A 12103-nucleotide genomic window follows, 5' to 3' on the forward strand; every position below is an offset into this window, starting at 1 on the left:
TCACCTCTACATCACCAGAGGAACAGAGGAGGAGTAGGATAAGGGTACGGCTAAAAGCTATGAGAATTGGTCGTCTAGAACGTCTAGAACAGAGAGTAAAAGGAAGTTTCTGGGGGCGATAAAATAGCTTCAAGGAATAATGTACAGACAAAGGTATGGTAGGATGTGAATACAGTGGAGGTAAACCTAGGTATTGAGTGATGATGAGAGAGATATTGTCTCTAGAAACATCATTGAAACCAGGTGATGTCATCGCATATGTGGGTGGTGGAACTGAAAGGTTGGATATGGTATAGTGAGCAGGGCTAGAGGCTCTACAGTGAAATAAGCCAATAAACACTAACCAGAACAGCAATGGACAAGGCATATTGACATTAAGGAGAGGCATGCTTAATCGAGTGATCATAAGGGTCCAGTGAGTATCAGAATCAGGCCTTCATGGTGAAATTGCTGCAAAGAAACCACTACTAAAGGACACCAATAAGAAGAAGAGACTTGCTTGGGCCAAGAAACACGAGCAATGGACATTAGACCGGTGGAAATCTGTTCTTTGGTCTGATGAGTCCAAATTTGAGATTTTTGGTTCCAACCGCCATGTCTTTGTGAGACGCAGAGTAGGTGAACGGATGATCTCCGCATGTGTGGTTCCCACCGTGAAGCATGGAGGAGGAGGTATGATGGTGTGGGGGTGTTTTACTGGTGAAACTGTCTGGGATTTATTTAGAATTCAAGGCACACCTAACCAGCATGGCTACCACAGCATTCTGCAGCAATAAGACATCCCATCTGGTTTGTGTTTAGTGGGACTATCATTTTTTTTCTCAAAAGAACAATGACCCAACACACCTCCAGGCTGTGTAAGGGCTATTTGACCAAGAAGGAGAGTGATGGAGTGCTGCATCAGATGACCTGGCCTCCACTATCACCTGACCTCAACCCAATTGAGATGGTTTGGGATGAGTTGGACCGCAGAGTGAAGGTATAGCAGCCAAAAAGTGATCCGCATATGTGGGAACTCCTTCAAGACTGTTGGAAAAGCATTCCAGGTGAAGCTGGTTGAGAGAATGCCAAGAGTGTGCAAAGCTGTCATCAAGGCAAAGGGTGGCTACTTTGAAGAATCTAAAATCTAAAATATATTTTGATTGGTTTAACACTTTTTTGGTTACTACATGATTCCATATGTTATTTCATAGTTTTGATGTCTTCACTATTATTCACAATGTAGAAAATAGTAAAAATAAATAAAAACCCTTGAATGAGTAGGTGTCCAAACTTTTTACTGTACTGTATATACTTTCTATTTAAGTGAAAATATTAGAATTCTGAAAAATAAATCAGCATACTGAAAAACACCTATAAAATATCTTAAATTAATTTAGAAGGTATTCATTTCATGAGGCGTTATTATAAAGATGACAATATGTACACTTTTTATGAATACTGATTCCAAGATTGTGAAAACATTTAATTTTACAGTTTTGTATTACTGACCATAGAGACTATTGAAATGAAAAACCATAGAGACAATGAAAATGAAAGAAAACCTACATTCAAATGAATGATGAAGCAATCAGGATTACATAACAGTTGTTAACCAACTTCGGAGTATCGTGAAACTGGCATTTCTATGCCAAAGTGATGAAACACCATCTACGCGGAGTCCCATGCTTTGAAGGGTGAATCCTAACTTCCACTTGGTCAAATCTTCTCTTAGTCATGCATTAGTGTCAATGTGAGACTAAGTAAAATGCTGATTCATGTGTGAAGCTGGTTCCGCCCCTGAGTGACTGGGGAAATAGAATTCATGGAGAAGGCAGAGGTGGGTGAGCTGAGCCCTGGGCAGAGTCAGGTCAGCGATGCCCAGGACCACCTTTGGTTTGGCCAGTGCAGGAAGCTTGACGGGACGGGACGGGACGGGACAGGACAGACAGACAGACAGACAGGTCTTACCAGCTGTGGCATTCTCCAGATTCTAACTAATTATATACAGTTGAAGTCAGAAGTTTACATACACTTAGATTGGAGTCATTAAAACTCGTTTTTCAACCACTCCACAAATTTCTTGTTAACAAACTAGAGTTTTGGCAAGTCGGTTAGGACATCTACTTTGTGCATGACACAAGTAATTTTTCCAACAATTGTTTACAGATTATTTCACTGTATCACAATTCCAGTGAATTCCAGTAAACAGCTTGGGAAATTCCATAAAATTATGTCATGGCTTTAGAAGCTTCTGAAAGGCTAATTGACATAATTTGAGTCAATTGGAGGTGTGCCTGTGGATGTATTTCAAGGCCTACCATCAAACTCAGTGCCTCTTTGCTTGACATCATGGGAAATTCAAAAGAAATCAGCCAAGATATCAGAAAAAAAATTGTAGACCTCCACAAGTCTGGTTAATCCTTGGGAGCAATTTCCAAATGCCTGAAGGTACCACGTTCATCTGTACAAACAATAGCACGCAAGTATAAACACCATGGGACCACGCAGCCGTCATACCGCTCAGGAAGGAGACGCATTCTCTCTCCTAGAGATGAACGTACTTTGGTGCGAAAAGTGCAAATCAATCCCAGAACAACAGCAAAGGACCTTGTGAAGATGCTGGAGGAAACAGGTACAAAAGATTCTATATCCACGGTAAAACGAGTCCTATATCGACATAACCTGAAAGGCCGTTCAGCAAGGAAGAAGGCACTGCTCCAAAACCGCCATAAAAAAGCCAGACTACAGTTTGCAACTGCACATGGGGACAAAGATCGTACTTTTTGTAGAAATGTCCTCTGGTTTGATGAAACAAAAATGGAACTGTTTGGCCATAATGACCATCGTTATGTTTGGAGGAAAAAGGGGGAGGCTTGCAAGCCGAAGAACACCATCCCAACCGTGAAGCATGGGGGTGGCAGCATCATGTTGTGGGGGTGCTTTGCTGCAGGAGGGACTGGTGCACTTCACAAAATAGATGGCATCATGAGGATGGAAAATTATGTGGATATATTGAAGCAACATCTCAAGACATCAGTCAGGAAGTGAAAGCTCTGTCGCAAATGGGTTGACCAAATGGACCCCGAGCATACTTCCAAAGTTGTGGCAAAATGGCCTAAGGACAACACAGTCAAGGTATTGGAGTGGCCATCACAAAGCCCTGACCTCAATCCTATAGAATTTGTGGGCAGAACTGAAAAAGCGTGTGCGAGCAAGGAGGCCTACAAACCTGACTCAGTTACACCAGCTCTGTCAGTAGGAAGGGGCCAAAATTCACCCAACTCATTGTGGGAAGCTTGTGGAAGGCTACCTGAAACATTTGACACAAGTTAAACGATTTAAAGGCAATGCTACCAAATATTAATTGAGTGTATGTAAACTTCTGACACTGGGAATGTGATGAAAGAAATGAAACATTCTCTCTATTATTCTGACATTTCACATTCTTAAAATAAAGTGGTGATCCTAACTGACCTTAAACTAGGAATTGTTACTAGGATTAAATGGCAAGAATTGTGAAAAACTTAGTTTAAATGTATTTGGCTGAGGTGTATGTAAACTTCCGACTTCAACTGTAGCTCCTCAAATCATAAAATAATACAATTCAATAAAAGTACAAACAAAGAAACAAGAGGAATGAGAAGTATTTTTTATTTTTTTAAATCATACATTAAAAGCATCATTATAAAAGTGTGGATGTAAGAACGAGGTCAGCTAGAGACTTGGGGCCAGATGTACTAAGATAAAAAAAACAACATAGAAGGTAGAAATGGTAAAATTATCATTATCAGAAAAAAAACTAAAAAACTCATCATTGCAGGAATATGTCTCCCCAGAATGTGTTGAGTAAAAATCCCATGTCAGAGGTCACATTTCTTACCAAAGTTGCGTAGAACTAACAATCAACTGTTATCACTACTCTCCTTCCCCTAGACTACCACAGTTCATCACACCCACGGTCAACTCCCCTCTCTCCCACTCACCATGGTGAAAGGCATGAACTGCAAGATGCTCCCGCAGCTGCCCTGTTCCAGGCATTCCACACACTCCTTCATGAAGCTCTGCACAAACTGGGTGTGTGGCCCCGCCGTCTTGGAGCCCAGGACAGATGAGATCAGCAGGAACAGGTTGGCTTTAGAGGGAGAACGAGAGAGAGCAAAGTGAATGTACTAGAGACGAGGGGACAGATTTAGTAAGAGTTTAAAAAAAAAATGTAGCACATTTTAGTCATTTAGCAGACGCTCTTATCCAGAGCGACTTAATCAAACATATAAGCTAGAATTAAATCGTTATGAGAAGCACTAAAACATTAAAGGCATGCCCTGGTAAGCTATACTGGTAAGCCACAATGCCTAATAGGTGCTAAAAGGTTTGAGACCGGCGCATGGTTCTAACCTAGGACGAGGTTGAGAGGGTCCCTCATGTTGACCGTGTGGAGCTGGGAGGCCGACAGGGAGGTGGACATGGAGCGGTCACCTACAACACAACCACGGGAGACAGGGAAAGATTAAAGGTCATTATAGTGACAATCAACAGGAATGGAGAAAGAGGAAAAAGTGTCTTCATTAGCAAAGTCAAGAGAGTAGGGGGGTTATTGTGGTTCATAGGCAGCCAAGGTTAAAGACCCCATATGGAAGTTGTCAGTGAGTACGGTTACATGCACACAATATTACGATTATTGTGAAGTCAGATTAATATACTGAACAAAAATATAAATGCAACAATTTCAAAGTTTTTACTGAGTTATAGTTCCTATTAGGAAATCAGTCAATTGAAATAAATTAATTAGGCCCTAATCTATGGATTTCACATGACTGGGAATACAGATACTGTATGTATCTGTTGGTAACAATAAAAGGTAAAGGTGTGGATAACATTAAAAAAAAAAAAAATCTGTATCCAGTGTGACCACCGTTTGCCTCATGCAGCACGACACCTCCTTCGCATAGAGTTCATCAGGCTGTTGATTGTTGTCCTACTCCTCTTCAAAGGGTGGGCGACGTTGCTGAATATTGGCGGTTAGTGGAACACACGGCCGTACACGTCGATCCAGAGCATCCCAAACATGCTCAATGTGTGACATGTCTGGTGAGTATGCAGGCCATGGAAGAACTGGGACATTTTCAGCTTCGAGGAATTGTGTACAGATGGGGCCGTGCATTACGCTGAAACATGTGGTGATGGCGGTGGATGAATGGCACAACATCACTGCGCATTCAAATTGCCATTGATAAAATCCAATTGTGTTCGTTTTCCGTAGCTTATGCCTGCTCATACCATAATCCCGCCACCACCATGGGGCACTCCGTTCACAACGTTATCAGAAAATCGCTCGCCCACACGACCCCATAAAACGCTGTCTGCCATCTGCCTGGTACAATTGAAACTGGGATTCATTCGTGAAGAGCACACTTCTCTAGCGTGCCAGTGGCCATCGAAGGTGAGCATTTGCCCACTGAAGTCGGTTATGACGCTAAACTGCAGTCATGTCAAGACCCTGGTGAGGATGACGAGCACGCAGCTTCCCTAAGACTATTTCTGACAGTGTGCAGAAATTCTTCGGTTGTGCAAACCCACAGTTTCATCAGCTGTCCGGATGGCTGGTCTCAGACGATCCCCACAGGTGAAGAAGCCGGATGTGGAGGTCCTGGGTTGGTGTGGTTACATGTGGTCTGCAATTGTGAGGCCAGTTGGACGTACTGCCAAATTCTCTAAAATGAAGTTGGAGGCTGCATATTGTCGAGAAATTAACATTAAATTCTCTGGCAACAGCTCTCTGGTGGACATTCCTGCAGTCAGCATGCCAATTGCACGCTCCCTCAAATCTTGAGACATCTGTGGCATTGTCTAGTGTGGTCAAAACAGCACATTTTAGAGTGGCTTTTTATTGTCCCCAGCACAAGGTGCACCTGTGTAATGATCATGCTGTTGAATCAGCTTCTTGATATGCCACACCTGTCAGGTGGATGGATTATCTTGGCAAAGGAGAAATGCTCACTAACAGCGATGTAAACAAATTTCTGTACAACACTTGTGAGAAATAAGCTTTTTGTGCGTATGTAACATTTCTGGGATCTTTTATTTCTGCTCACGAAACATGGGACCAACACTTTACATGTTGTGTTTATTTTTGCAAGAAGAATGACTTCCCTAATAATCTTGTTTATCACACATCTGAAATCAGGCTACCTGATGGGACTTTGATAAATGCCGAAAATAGCCAATAAACAAACGTTCTACCACAGCAACCATGTTATTTCTGTGACACAGAGTTCGGACACAAAGTTTATATGTGAAAACTATTTCTAAGATTCATACTCAGTTTTCCTGAACTCACTTCACTCGCGCAAAAGGAAGCTCACGCTGCTCGTGCTAGCACATGCGCTGATCAAATACACCGCTGTAACTCTGATTAAGGCGTCTACATGTCCTAGTAAATCGAAAGATTGCTCAGAAAACCAGGTGTTTTAATTGGCGTATGCTTACTTCGATTATGACCGTACACCGATTAAGATAAGCAGAGTAAGGCGTTTATATGACTAATGCCATACTCGGCCTACTGTCAGTTTAAAATCAAATTATTAGTGTGCATGTAAATCAACTCAGTGTATTTTGGTGTCACTGCTCTTGCATAACCTTATTCAAAGAATCTCTTTACTTCTCAATCCTCTAATTTGCCCTAAATTGAGTCGTCACTAGTTATTACAGCCACAAAGTCATAATTATGGCTAAACCCCACCTATTTCTACAATTTATCTAATTAAAGTCAGATTTTAAACCTACCTAATCCTAACCTTATTCACACAGCTAACCTTAAGAGATAGCCAATTTTGACTTGTGGCAACTAGTGTTAACACCCTAAGTTTTCACTGGTCCTCTTCCCTTATGGATTTCGATTTAAGTACTGGTGTAAGAAATTAAAACATTTCTTATCATATGAGTGAGTCTATGAGGACACTTCCTCCTATTTCAAGTCCATAGCGGGGAAAGAGAAGTTTCCAAATGACCTTGTTCTATCCACTATACATACACATGACATCCCACTTAATTTAAAGTGCGTGTTTTTCCAAAATGTTCTTCTACACCACCTTTTTGCACACTGGGTTTCTACCTGACACTAATTAGTCCACTAAACCTCGTCGTTCAACAGAAGTGTGCTATTGCTTTCCATAGTAATGCAATATACTGTGTGATTAGACGCATGGAAGTTTCGTTTCTATACAGAATGGCCACGATTGCTCAAATTTCAAACTGTACTCCGTGATCACAGTTTTGCGCCCACGGCAGGTTTAAAATCATGTTAAGGCAAGTAAATTACACTTACCTAGTGGAGCTTGTAGAATTGCCCATTTCACCCTGGTGACATGGGGGAAAAAAGTATCCCTTTTTCTTTCGATATGAAAACAGTTGTTTATGTTTAGAGAACTTGTGTCTACTTGCAGTTGATGGGAGTTCAGAACCCTACTCCGTCTTAACCTTCATGGAATCTGGGTGAATGCAGTCAACTACTAAGGCACAGTAAAAAGTAAAACGCTACACCGCCCTTTACATTTTTTCATATTTTGCTACCTTAAAATTACATCTATAAAAGGTATTAAATTACAAATTTTTCATACAGATCTGCACAACCAACTCCACATTTTCAAAGTGAAAGAAAGTTATAGAAAATGTTCCAAATTAAAAAATAAATAAATATCATAATTGGATAACTCCATCTCCATTAAGATTCTACCAACTTTGCACAACTCTTAGGGAAACATATATTCATTATTTTTGTCAAAATTGTTCAAGCTGATTCAATTTGGTTGGGAATGATTAATGGGCAGCAATATTCAAACCTTGTCTCTGATTTTCAAGCACATTTAAGTCAGGACTGAGACTAAACAACTCAGGAACACCTATTGGAAATCCATTCTGGTGTGTTTTTGGCATAAACATTTGAGTAAATGTCTCGCTGAAAAATAAAAACTATCCCAGGGTTAGGTATTCAAAAGACTGAGGCGGGGTTTCCTCTAACTTTTTACCTGGGCTTTGCTCCATTCATATTTATAATGATCCTGAAAAATTCCACAGTCCCGGTCGATGACAAGCATACCCATAACATGCCATCACAATACTTGAAAATAGAGAGGGTTTCACTCTGTGTTGTATTGGATTTGACCCAAACCTGTAGTTTTTAATTTAGGCCAAAAAGTTAATTGATTTGCCGTGTTGTCTTGCAGTATTACTTAACAGCCTTATTGCAAACAGAATGATTTGGAGTGGATTTTTTAACATAGACTTCTTTATTTTCACCTTGGCATAAAGGCCAGTAATATGGGTTGAATGCAATGTTGTTGATCCCTTTGTATTTTCAAGTATTGTGGCGGAAGCATCATGTTATGTTTTTTTATTAATGATTATTAATAAAAAAATCTTAACATGTTCTATAACTTTCTTTCATATCATTTCTATCTGCAACTTTACACAACATCTGCCTGCTGAGCCGGTCCTGATGTACTTTGTTTGACACCAGAGAGCAGCAGTCTCACCTAGACTAGAGAGGACCACCGGCTCGTCCTCGTTGGAGCTGAGCAGACGCTCAGTTGGGGAACCCTGCTGTACAGGGACCATGTATAACCAGGGCCGGCTTCCCGGGCACAGATTAAGCCTAACCCTGGACTAATGGGGAATCTCAATTGAAAGTGTTTTTTTGGCCAGGACTAGGTTTAATCTGTGTTCTGGAAACTGGCCCCTACAGTCACCTATTGAGCCAGATAGCAAGTCCCTATGACTTAGCTAGCTAGCACATTATCATAGCATTGTCATTGAGAATCCGAGAAACTAGACTAGGAGGACTCAGTCTTACTTGGCCAGGGCCTTGCTGGGCGGGTCTGCCAGGCTGTGCCAGTAGGCCGAGTCTGTGAGCAGGATGTGGCCCAGCAGGGTGAAGGTGATCTGTAAAGCAGCTGCACCACCCGGTTGGCCCACTCCTGGCGAGTCTCCTTCAGCAGCTCCTGAGACACATAGGAAGTAGGAATGAGAAATAGATTGATACATACCCTAAATGATATACAGTAAGAGTAAATACACACACAGAGACAGACACACATCCAAATAATTTATTTAAAAAAAGAATTGCTTTAATGACTAGTCATAAACTCAACAAAAAAAGTCCCCTTTTCAGGACCCTGTCTTTCAAAGATAATTCGTAAAAATCCAAATAACTTCACAGATCTTCATTGTAAAGGGTTTAAACACTGTTTCCCATGCTTTTTCAAGTGAACCACAAACAATTAATGAACATGCACCTGTGGAACGGTTGTTAAGACACTAACAGCTTACAGACGGAGGCAATTAAGGTCACAGGTATGAAAACTTAGGACACTAAAGAGGCCTTTCTACTGACTCTGAAAAACACCAAAAGAAAGATGCCCAGGGTCCCTGCTCATCTGCGTGAACGTGCCTCAAGCATGCTGCAAGGAGGCATGAGGACTGCAGATGTGGCCAGGGCAATAAATTGCAATGTCCGTACTGTGAGACGCCTAAGACGGCACTACAGGGAGACAAGACGGACAGCTGATCGTCCTCGCAGTGGCAGACCACGTGTAACAACACTTGCACAGGATCGGTACATACGGACATCACATCTGCGGGACAGAATGGCAACAACAACTGCCCGAGTTACACCAGGAAGGCGCAAACCCTCCATCAGTGCTCAGACTGTCCACAATAGGCTGAGAGAGGCTGGACTGAGGGCTTGTAGGCCTGTTGTAAGGCAGGTCCTCACCAGACATTACCGGCAACAACTTTGCCTATGGGAACAAACCCACCGTCGCTGGAACAGACAGGACTGGCAAAAAGTGCTCTTCACTGACGAGTCGCGGTTTTGTCTCACCAGGGGTGATGGTCGGATTCGCGTTTATCGATGAAAGGAATGAGCGTTACACCGAGGCCTGTACTCTGGAGCGGGATCGATTTGGAGGTGGAGGGTCAGTCATGGTCTGGGGCGGTGTGCCACAGCATCATCGGACTGAGCTTGTTGTCATTGCAAGCAATCTCAATGCTGTGCGTTACTGGGAAGACATCCCCTCCCTCATGTGGTACCCTTCCTGCAGGCTCATCCTGACATGACCCTCCAGCATGACAATGCCACCAGCCATACTGCTCGTTCTGTGCGTGATTTCCTGCAAGACAAGAATGTCAGTGTTCTGCCATGGTCAGTGAATAGCCCGGATCTCAATCCCATTGAGCACGTTGGATCGGAGGGTGAGGGCTAGGGCCTTGGCCTTGGCCATTCCCCCCAGAAATGTCTGGGAACTTGCAGGTGCATTGGTGGAAGAGTGGGGTAACATCTCACAGCAAGAACTGGCAAATCAGGTGCAGTCCATGAGGAGGAGATGTACTGCAGTACTTAATGCAGCTGGTGGCCACACCAGATACTGACTGTTACTTTTGACCCCCCTTTGTTCAGGGACACATTATTACATTTCTGTTAGTCACATGTCTGTGGAACTTGTTCAGTTTATGTCTCCGTTGTTGAATCTTGTTATGTTCATACAAATATTTACACATGTTAAGTTTGCTGAAAATAAACAGTTGACAGTGAGAGGATGTTTATTTTCTTGCTGAGTTTATTTTTTGGATAGAAGTGTAGGCCTTTTAAAAACGCTTGGTCAAAATAAAAACATCTATATCCATGTGACTTTTGTTACATGCAAGGATAGACCATCCCAATACAAATTGTTTTTAAAATAAATAAACTTTTTAACATAGTTGTGACAGCGCATTGAGCTGCTGGTGCTTCAGACACGTGGCTTTGTTGACAATTAGGCTGCGTCTTTTGGTGGTTTTATGCCTCGTTCACGTGCTAGACTGGAACTCTGAAATATCAGACTTGCTGACTTGTTGAATGTGTCACGTGTATAACTAGAACCAGTTAGCAAGTCTAAAATCTCAGAGTTTCCTAGTTACGACTAGCACATGAACGCGGAATATGTGCACACAATGCGATTGTGTTATCAAATTGTATTAGTCACATGTGCCAAATACAACAGGTGGTCAGTGAAATGCTTACTTACAAGCCCCTAACCAACAACACAGTTTTAAAACAATACAAGTAAGAATAAGAAATAAAAGTAACAAGTAATTAAAGAGCAGCAGTAAAGTAACAATAGTGAGACTATACACAGGGGGGTACCGGTACAGAGTCAATGTGCGGGGGCACCGATTAGTTGAGGTAATATGTACATGTTGGTAGAGTTATTAAAGTGACTAGGCATAGATGATAACAACAGTGAGTAGCAGTGGTGAAAAGGGGGGGGGGGCAATGCAAATAGTCTGGGTAGCCATTTGATTAGATGTTCAGGAGTCTTATGGCTTGGGGGTAGAACCTGTTTAGAAGCCTCTTGGACCTATATTTGGTGCTCCGGTACCGCTTTCCGTGTGGTAGCAGAGAGAACAGTCTATGACTAGGGTAGCTGGAAACTTTGACAATTTTTAGGGCCTTCCTCTGACACAGCCTGGTGTAGAGGTCCTGGATGGCAGGAAGCTTGGCCCCAGTGATGTACTGGGCCGTACGCACTACCCTCTGTAGTGCCTTGCGGTCGGAGGCCGAGCAGTTGCCATACCAGGCAGTGATGCAACCAGTCAGGATACTCTCGATGGTGCAGCTGTAGAACCTTTTGAGGATCTGAGGACCCATGCCAAATATTTTCAGTCTCCTGAGGGGGAATATGTTTTGTCGTGCTCTCTTCACAACTGTCTTGGTGTGCTTGGACCGTGCAGTCATGAATGAACAATGAGTACAGGAGAGGACTGAGCTCGCACCCCTGAGGAGCCTGTGTTGGGGATCAGCGTAGCGGATGTGTTGTTACCTACCCTTACCACCAGGGGACGGCCCATCAGGAAGTCCAGGATCCAGTTGCAGAGGGAGGTGTTTAGTCCCAGGGACCTTAACTTATTGATGAGCTTTGTGGGCACTATGGTGTTGAACGCTGAGCTGTAGTCAATGAATAGCATTCTCACATAGGTGTTACTTTTGTCCAGGTGGGAAAGGGCAGTGTGGAGTGTAATTGAGACTGCTTCATCTGTGGATCTGTTAGGGCGGTATTGAAATTGGAGTGGGTCTAGGGTTTCTGGG

General features: G+C 42.6%; 1 pseudogene; it reads right to left on the reverse strand.

Annotated features, from left to right (window-relative positions):
- Nucleotides 1-1412: 1412 nt before the first annotated feature.
- LOC120045386 overlaps nt 1413-12103 on the reverse strand; it is a 34443-nt pseudogene continuing 23752 nt past the window's right edge.

Source organism: Salvelinus namaycush, chromosome 4 (assembly GCF_016432855.1).
Source record: "Salvelinus namaycush isolate Seneca chromosome 4, SaNama_1.0, whole genome shotgun sequence".
NCBI lineage: Eukaryota > Metazoa > Chordata > Actinopteri > Salmoniformes > Salmonidae > Salvelinus > Salvelinus namaycush.